This window comes from Mobula hypostoma, chromosome 3, assembly GCF_963921235.1.
Source record: "Mobula hypostoma chromosome 3, sMobHyp1.1, whole genome shotgun sequence".
NCBI lineage: Eukaryota > Metazoa > Chordata > Chondrichthyes > Myliobatiformes > Myliobatidae > Mobula > Mobula hypostoma.
This window is the reverse complement of record NC_086099.1, coordinates 194,923,892-194,931,927: the sequence shown is the minus strand read 5'-3', so window position 1 is coordinate 194,931,927 and position 8,036 is coordinate 194,923,892. Positions and strand designations below refer to the sequence as shown.

The window sequence follows — 8,036 nt, the reverse complement described above, 5'->3', positions numbered from 1 at the left end:
TTGGTCTTGCAGATTTGTCCTTTCGGATACTTGTCCTCTTATCTCACGTGCAAGGTCTTTAACACACAAGAGAAAGCAAGTCCTGATAAAATGATGTAGCCACAAATGGAGAATGCATCTAGTTGCAGCCCCACTGGATCTAAATAATTTTACAATTCAGAAGGGATCTACTGAAGTAATTCTAAGGAAGAGGATCTTTAGTTATACGGATTTATTTATTAAGATACAGGAAAGCATTTATCCCTGTGGGTCTGTGTCAGCTTGTAGCATAGTAATCCCATTAGTCCCATTCCCCCTTTTAATTGGTCTGTATTTCCACAATTTATTGTTTCTCATTAAGGCATGTAGGATCCATGGAGACTTAGTACATTGGATTCAAAATTGGCTTAGCTACAGAAGACAAATGGTAGGGGTGGAGGGCTACTTTCTGACTGGAAGTCTGTGACCACTGGTCTTCCACAAGGGTCAGTGCTGGGATGAAAATATTGCTGATTAACATGCTTGCAGACGACACATAAATTGCTGAAGTTGTGGATATTGAAGAAGGTTCTAGTCCAGTGGGAAATGTGGGTAGAGAAATGGCAAATGGTGTTTAATCCAGCCGAGTGTGAGGTGCCACACTTCGGGAGATCAAACGTTAGGAGAAAGAATACAGTAAATGACAGGACCCTTAAGAGCATTGATGCACAAAGGGCTTGTGGGGTGCAAGTGTACAGCTCCCTATAAGTGGCAACACAAGTAGATTATGTAGTAAAAAGGGCATACAGCATACAGATTGTTCAGTATAGGTAAGGAAATCATATTGTGGTTGCAAAAACCTTTAGGTAAGCCTCATCTGGAGTATTATGTGGTGTTCTGGTCAGCAGAATAGAGGAAGAATGTGAAATTACAGAGTACAGTATTTAGATCAAGAGAAGTTGGGCTTATTTGGATTATTTTGATTGCTAAATAATCAAACAACAGGAATTCTGCAGATGCTGGAAATTCAAGCAACACACATCAAAGTTGCTGGTGAACGCAGCAGGCCAGGCAGCATCTCCAGGAAGAGGTGCAGTCGACATTTCAGGCCGAGACCCTTCTTCAGGACTGTCAGCTAAATAATCATATTCTTTTCATTCAGAAAATGTCAAATAATTAGAAGAATACCATAAAGGTAGAACAGGGAGAATTTAAAGGATATTTTTCAGGCATGTTTTGTTTTTAGAGGTAGATACCTGGAATGTTCTGTCAGGGGAGCAGTGGAAGTGGACACAATAATAAATTCTAAAAGAGGTAGACATACACATGAATAGGCATGGGATGGAGGGATACACACATCATATGTAGGAAGATGGACATCATAGTCAAAACAGACACCATGGACCCAAGGCCCACCCTGTGCCGTACAATATTCTATGCCCATCATCTTTATTGTTTTTGTCATTTACCTACACTAGATGAAATTTACAGTGGCAAATTAACCTATTATCATGTCTATGTAGCTTGGGCAGAAAAGACAGCACACTCAGGAAACCCACACAACCACACTCCAATCTGGCAGCATGCATGGTTAGGATTGAACCTTGGTCCAAGGACCTGTGAAACAGTAGCACCAACAGCTGAACAACTGTTCCACAGGTAACTGAACCGTAACATTCAAAAGGGTTGCATCTGAAAAAAAATGACTTGCTTGGACTATGGGCAGAGAAGGCCAATCTAAAATCCTCTTACATGAAGCCAGTAAGAACTCAGTAAACTGGGCCGTCACCTGTGCAGTAACCATTCTCTGAGTTTGATATCTACAATTACAGCCCAGAAACAGGCCCCTCAGACCAACTAATCCATACTCACCAAAATTCCCAACTAAGCTAGTTCCACTTGTCCGCATTGAACCCAAAACGTTGCGGGGGGGGGTCCCCTCAATTAATACATTCATCCCTCAGAAGTCACATCCTCCTCACATCGAGTCTACCTGGTTTCCTTCAACTCTACCTGGCTGGTGGCAGAGTTGATAAGAGTTTTAAGATACTCTTAGATAAGCACATGGATGTAAGAAAATGATGGTTATGGGCTCGGTAGGTTAAATTGGTCGTGGTGTAGGTTTACATAGGTCAAGCGCAACATCATGGGCCCCCACACCGTGCTGTTCTGCATCCCTTGAAACCTTTCCTATCCAACTGTCTGCCATTTATCATTCACCTGAAAACGTTAACTGTTTTTCCCCCACCACTGAAGCCGTCTAATAAACTGATTCTCGTTGGCATTCAAGTTTACTTCACACGATCTTTCTCCCCCCAGCCCTCGGCTCCACCGCCCCCCCCCATGCGTCAGCCACTCTCCCGGCGATGACATCACCCTTCCCTCAGCCCTACGCCCACACGGTGACGCGTCTGCTCAGGAATTCGTTTCCGGCGGGTACTGCCGCCGCTCGGCTGAACTCGGAAGCCGTCGGCGGTGCTCGGGGAGCAGTCGGGAGAAGCAGGGTTGATCGCAGAAGTAAGGAGTAGTCGCGGGCGCAGCCGCGGCCCTAGAGAAATTGTGCGTCGGTGACAGGGTGGGGATAGCTTTGTTTTTCAAAAAAAAAGAAAGCAGAGATCGTAAATGAGCGGGCGAGGACATCCATTGTGTGCATATCAATCCACCGAGGAGTGTAGCCGGGGCCAGAAGTCATTTGAGTAGCTGGGAATCTGCTAACTCCGGTTGACCTGCACATTTAAGGTAAGTGGGCCGCTCATTCTCTCCTTGCACAAGGCACCGCCGACCGATCGGGGTCCGTCGGCGCTTTTCTTGGGGTACAAGTTATCCATATGGGCATTATCAATATGATATCTCTCCCTCCTACCATAGAAAGGACGGAAATGCGATACATGTCCTATTTATGGGTGGGGGACGTACAGCCACTGAAATATACATCTTTTCGCATTTATATACACAAGTATGATGAAGGGTATAGTTCCAAGTCTTGTCGGGGCTGTTTTCTCCACACTGAGCGAGATTTTTTTGTGGACATTCTTGCGAGAATTTGAGCATTGTATCGTCAGGCCGGTTCGAGTTTTTACTCTTTTGTTTTTCTATCCACAACACCATTTTTTTTCTTGCTTAGTTGAAACTTCGAAGGTCCATGTGAAAGAGCTTTAATATGATCACTTGTTTCTATTATGTGAGGATGTCTTTATGTCTAACTTTAAGTATTCGCAGTAGTAGTTAAACACCCGACGAAAGCTGTCTAGCTTTCCCTTTTAGTGGTCTTGAGTGTGCATTTTATTTGCTTTTGTTTTATAAAAATGACTGCTCTTTGATTCTTTAATTATCTCAGCTTTAAATTCAAACAAAAGCAGTTCCACTTTGAAGGTTTTTTTTTCAACTGTAAAAGATTAACGGTGGAACACCCTATTTTGCAGATGTATTTTTGTGATACAATAACTTTAAACAAAAAAAGAAATTGCCAAGCAAGGCTTTGTGCGAGCGATGACGTGACCTATTTTTATTTCGCAAATGGACAAATATGGAAAAGGATTTCAACGGCCTAAGGTGTTGAAGAATATTAGTAATTCCGTTTAAGAAATTAATTTGACTTGATAGATTAGGTTCTCCTTACTACATTTTAAGAAAAAAGTATCTCACACAACGAATCAGAAAATAAAAATAACGGAACTTCGCTCTCCCTATGACTTCCTGCCCAGGACTTGAGCGTCAGTTCTGCAGTTATTCTGCAGATGTTATGCTGTAAAGTATATTGGTCTTACAGGACAAAGATATGCACATACAAATCCAAAGTGTCCTGATGGCTAATGTATTCAGTTTTTCTTTAAGGGGAAAACAACGACATTCTCATAATGTGAAAGTGTGTGTGTAATTTGGCTTAGTTATTCTAATGCCATTATAAATAAATCAATGTGCCAGAAATAGCCCTGTCCTCTGATATATTTATTTGGGAGCTTTTGCAGACGGCCTTGATGTAAGGGCTAATTCCGAATCATGGTTCTTCTGACACTGTGGTGTTCTCTCAGTACTGTGGCTGAGCACCATCCAAGATGAAACATTGGAGAAAGCGTAATGCCCTTTTCAATTAGTTTATCTCATTGGAATAGCAAGGACACCAGTGATGACATTACTTTCCCTTACCTGTTGTGTGGAGGCTTGTGTGCTTCAAGGACTCCATCAGGCGATGCCAACTCAGGTTGAAGTAGCTGAAGATGAGATGCCAGATTAATCCAACCCCAGCTGCCAAACAGACAGACTTGCGTCTGCCTCTCCCAGACCACACTTCATGCCAGACGAAACAATGACTTGTAATTACATATGTATCACCTGGGGCTTGGATATGATGGACCTTTTCTGATTAGTATCTCCAGTATATTTAGTAGATGAGTTACAATAGTTAAAATGCAGTTTCAGAGGATGTCATTGGAACATGTTTATTGATTGATATGGACACTGCTGACAGAATTGATATATTTTATCTATTTTATTAATAATAGCGGGCATGTGGCCAAGTGGTTAAGGCATTCGACTAGCGACCTGAAGGTCGTGAGTTCGAGCCCCAGCCGAGGCAGCGTGTTGTGTCCTTGACCAAGGCACTTAACCACACAGTGCTCTGTGACGACACTGGCGCCAAGCTGTATCGGCCCTTGCCCTTCCCTTGGACAACATCGGTGTCATGGAGAGGGGAGACTTGCAGCATGGGCAACTGCCAGTCTTCCATACAACGTTGCCCAGGCCCGCACCCTGGAGAGTGAAGATTTTCCAGGCGCAGATCCATGGTCTCACAAGACTAACGGATGCCTTAAATTTTATTAATAAATCGTGTGTAAGCTACAAAAAAATCATTAGGCTCGGAAGAAACCCCAGAAGACTGGAAAGCTCACACAAAGTGCTGATGAGTTAGGCCGCATCTATGGAAATGAATAAACAGGCGTCGTTTCACACCAGGACCTGATGAAGTCTCAGCTAGAAACATTGACTTTTTATTCCTTCCCGTAGATGCTGCCTGACCTGCAGAGTTTGTGTGTTTTGCTCTGCAGAATCTTGTGTTTAAGACTGGAACACAAGTTTTATTTGCTTAATGAGAGGTTGTGTTAAACTAACTGAATTAACCTAGATTGGTTTGAGCAATTAGAAAGACTTGCATTAAGACTGGTTAGAAAGGTAGGAGTAATTTAAGAGAGAATTACAAATTGAATGCAAAATTGGTTAAGTGGCAACTCCTTGACTGTTATCATTGGCTTTCTTCAGGGCTTTGTCTCATTGAATGTGCAGTGGATTCAGGTTAATTGGACCATTGGTTAATCAGGGCAGCTAGTTATTTGGGACAACTCTGAAAGAAAATCTAATAATTCCCTTCATTTATTTGGGACACTACGCAGCTTAATTGGGACAGAAACTGTTGCCGAATGGTTTCTAACTAGCATCAGTCGTGTGCACCTGCAAGGCTGTTAGACACTACACTATGCTTAGAACGGGCAGCATCTCTAGGAAGAGGTACAGTCAATGTTTCTGGCCGAGACCCTTCGTCAGGACTAACTAAAAGAAGAGCTAGTAAGAGATTTCAAATCTTACTAGCTTTTCTTTTGGTTAGTCCTGGCGAAGGGTCTCGGCCCGAAACGTCGAATGTACCTCTTCCTAGAGATGCTGCCTGGTCTGCGTTCAGCAACTTTTATGTGTGTTGCTTAAAATTCCAGCGTCTGTAGATTTCCTCATGTTTGCATGCTTAGAATGAATAGTTTTTACATAGTATCAGATATCTGCTTTTGTGTTCAAAAGTCAGTGATTTTTGTCACTGATAATTGGTGAGAAAAAAGCAGTAGGACAATTCAGAACTGTTTTGCTCACTGCGATTTCAGGCATTCAGGCTTGGAGGTGCCAGAAATAACCATGAGTGAAAATAAAATGATTTTAATACTTCGTTAGGAACTACGAAGAATTTCAGGGTGTCAACAGTCATTTTGAATGTTACAATGAAAATGAAGATTTGGAAGATGCAATTGTTGAAAGCATTGTGTGAAGGCAGTCCATTATCTGCAGTAGGTGTCTTCGCTAATTTTGATCATTTGCAGTCAATCAAAAGTACTTGGCAGCATACACTTGATAAATTCATCCATTGATAACGATTAGGAACTAATACAAAGTTTTATAGTACTGCAGTAGTATTGGTATGGGATGAACAGGGAGAGGTAGCATCTCTGATGAAGGAGCTTGTCATGTCCATTCCAGAGAAGTTCACTCACCTTTGGTCCCACCAAGCACTCAGCTCTCACCTGTGGCTCCAGGTAGCTGTTTACATGCGACAGTGGCCAGACCCCCGTACACCACTTCAACAGGCTTGCTAAACCAGCTAGGAGTAACCAGCAGCCTCGTACCCAAGTGAGATAAGGACATGCCTCTACAGGCAGTCAAAGCCATCTCCGGGGGACTGGGCAGATGAGATCTTTGGTGAGTTTCAGCTGCTACAAAGGTGGTACTACAAATTGCTATGGAGAGCAAAGGGCATGACGAGGAATAGAAGGAGTGGCAGGTAATTTTGATGAAGTAGAAAGGCATGAAGGGATATGGGGAGAAGGCCGGAAAATTGGGGCTGGAGTGGAAAATGGATCTGTCATGATGAAATGGCAGAGCAGACTCACTGGACCAAATGGCCTAATTCCGCTCCTATATTTTATTTGCTTAAGGTGTCATGGTTATCCACTGCAACCAAGGAAGAACCCAGTTTGTGATACTTGTTCGTACCACTAGACCCAGACTTCTGAGGTCAAGAGAGTAGAACTGCCCCACTGCATAGCTTTTCTCCTTTTGAAAACTCTCCTGCACAGGTTTCTGTCATCGTCGGACATGATGGGCCACCAGTATTGGTAGTGTTCTTATCTGTTCTGTATTTCATTTAAGTGCACAGTTTGTTACTCAGTTAAACAGCAGTTTGTCTTTTATAGGCCTTTTTAACTATTTCAATGAATCTTTGACTACTTTGGTCAGTTTGTATAATTGGGCTAAAATGTGCTCGCCTCAATTTCTCCCAAATAACTATTGATGATTCTGCCTTGGATGTAGAGGGTATGATAGAAAAGTTAGTAGTGGTAAAATTGTTCAAAAAAGAGGAAAGCTTTTGATTCCAGGAGGATATAGAAGATCTGACCAGCCAGGCAATAAAGTGGAAAATGAAATTAAATTGGTGTGAGGTGATAAATTTGGAAGTGAAAGGGGAATATTTAATAATAGACAATAGGTGCAGGAGTAGGCCATTCGGCCCTTCGAGCCAACACTGCCTTTCACTGTGATCATGGCTGATCATCCACAATCAGTATCCAGTTCCTCCTGCCTTATCCCCATAACCTTTGATTCCACTATCTTTAAGAGCTCTATCCATCTCTTTCTTGAAAGCATCCAGAGATTTTGCCTCCACAGCCTTCTGGGGCAGAGCATTCCATATATCCACCACTCTCTGGGTGAAAAAGTTTTTCCTCAACTCTGTTCTAAATGGCCTACCCCTTTTTCTTAAACTGTGACCTCTGGTTCTGGACTCACCCATCAGCAGGAACATGCTTCCTGCCTCCAGCATGTCCAATCCCTTAATAATCTTATATGTTTCAATAAGATCCCCTCTCAGCCTTCTAAATTCCAGAGTATACAAGCCCAGTTGCTCCAATTTTTCAACATATGACAGTCCCGCCATCCCGGGAATTAACCTTGTGAACCTACGCTGCACTCCCTCAATAGCAAGGATGTCCTTCCTCAAATTTGGAGACCAAAACTGCACACAGTACTCCAGGTGTGGTCTCACCAGGGCCCTGTACAACTGCAGAAGGACCACTTCGCTCTTATACTCAATTCCCCTTGTTATGAAGACCAGCATGCCATTAGCTTTCTTCACTGCTTGCTGTACTTGCATGCTTGCTTTCAGTGACTGATGTACAAGAACACCTAGATCTCGTTGTACTTCCCCTTTTCCTAACTTGACTCCATTTAGATAATAATCTACCTTCCTGTTCTTACCACCAAAGTGGATAACCTCACATTTATCCACATTAAACTGCATCTGCCCACTCACCCAGCCTGTCCAAGTC

The 8,036-nt window shown here is 42.9% G+C and overlaps 1 protein-coding gene across 2 annotated transcripts in view; it reads left to right on the top strand.

Moving 5' to 3' along the window:
* The first annotated feature begins 2,405 nt into the window (after nt 1-2,405).
* Nucleotides 2,406-8,036, top strand: part of LOC134344475 (integrin beta-1-A-like) — an 82,886-nt gene continuing 77,255 nt past the window's right edge. The window contains exon 1 of one of the 2 annotated variants that reach the window (XM_063044346.1): nt 2,406-2,697. The gene's annotated coding sequence lies outside the window, so the exon portion shown is untranslated. The remainder of the gene's footprint in view (nt 2,698-8,036) is intronic. The other variant, XM_063044349.1, reaches the window with a different exon arrangement.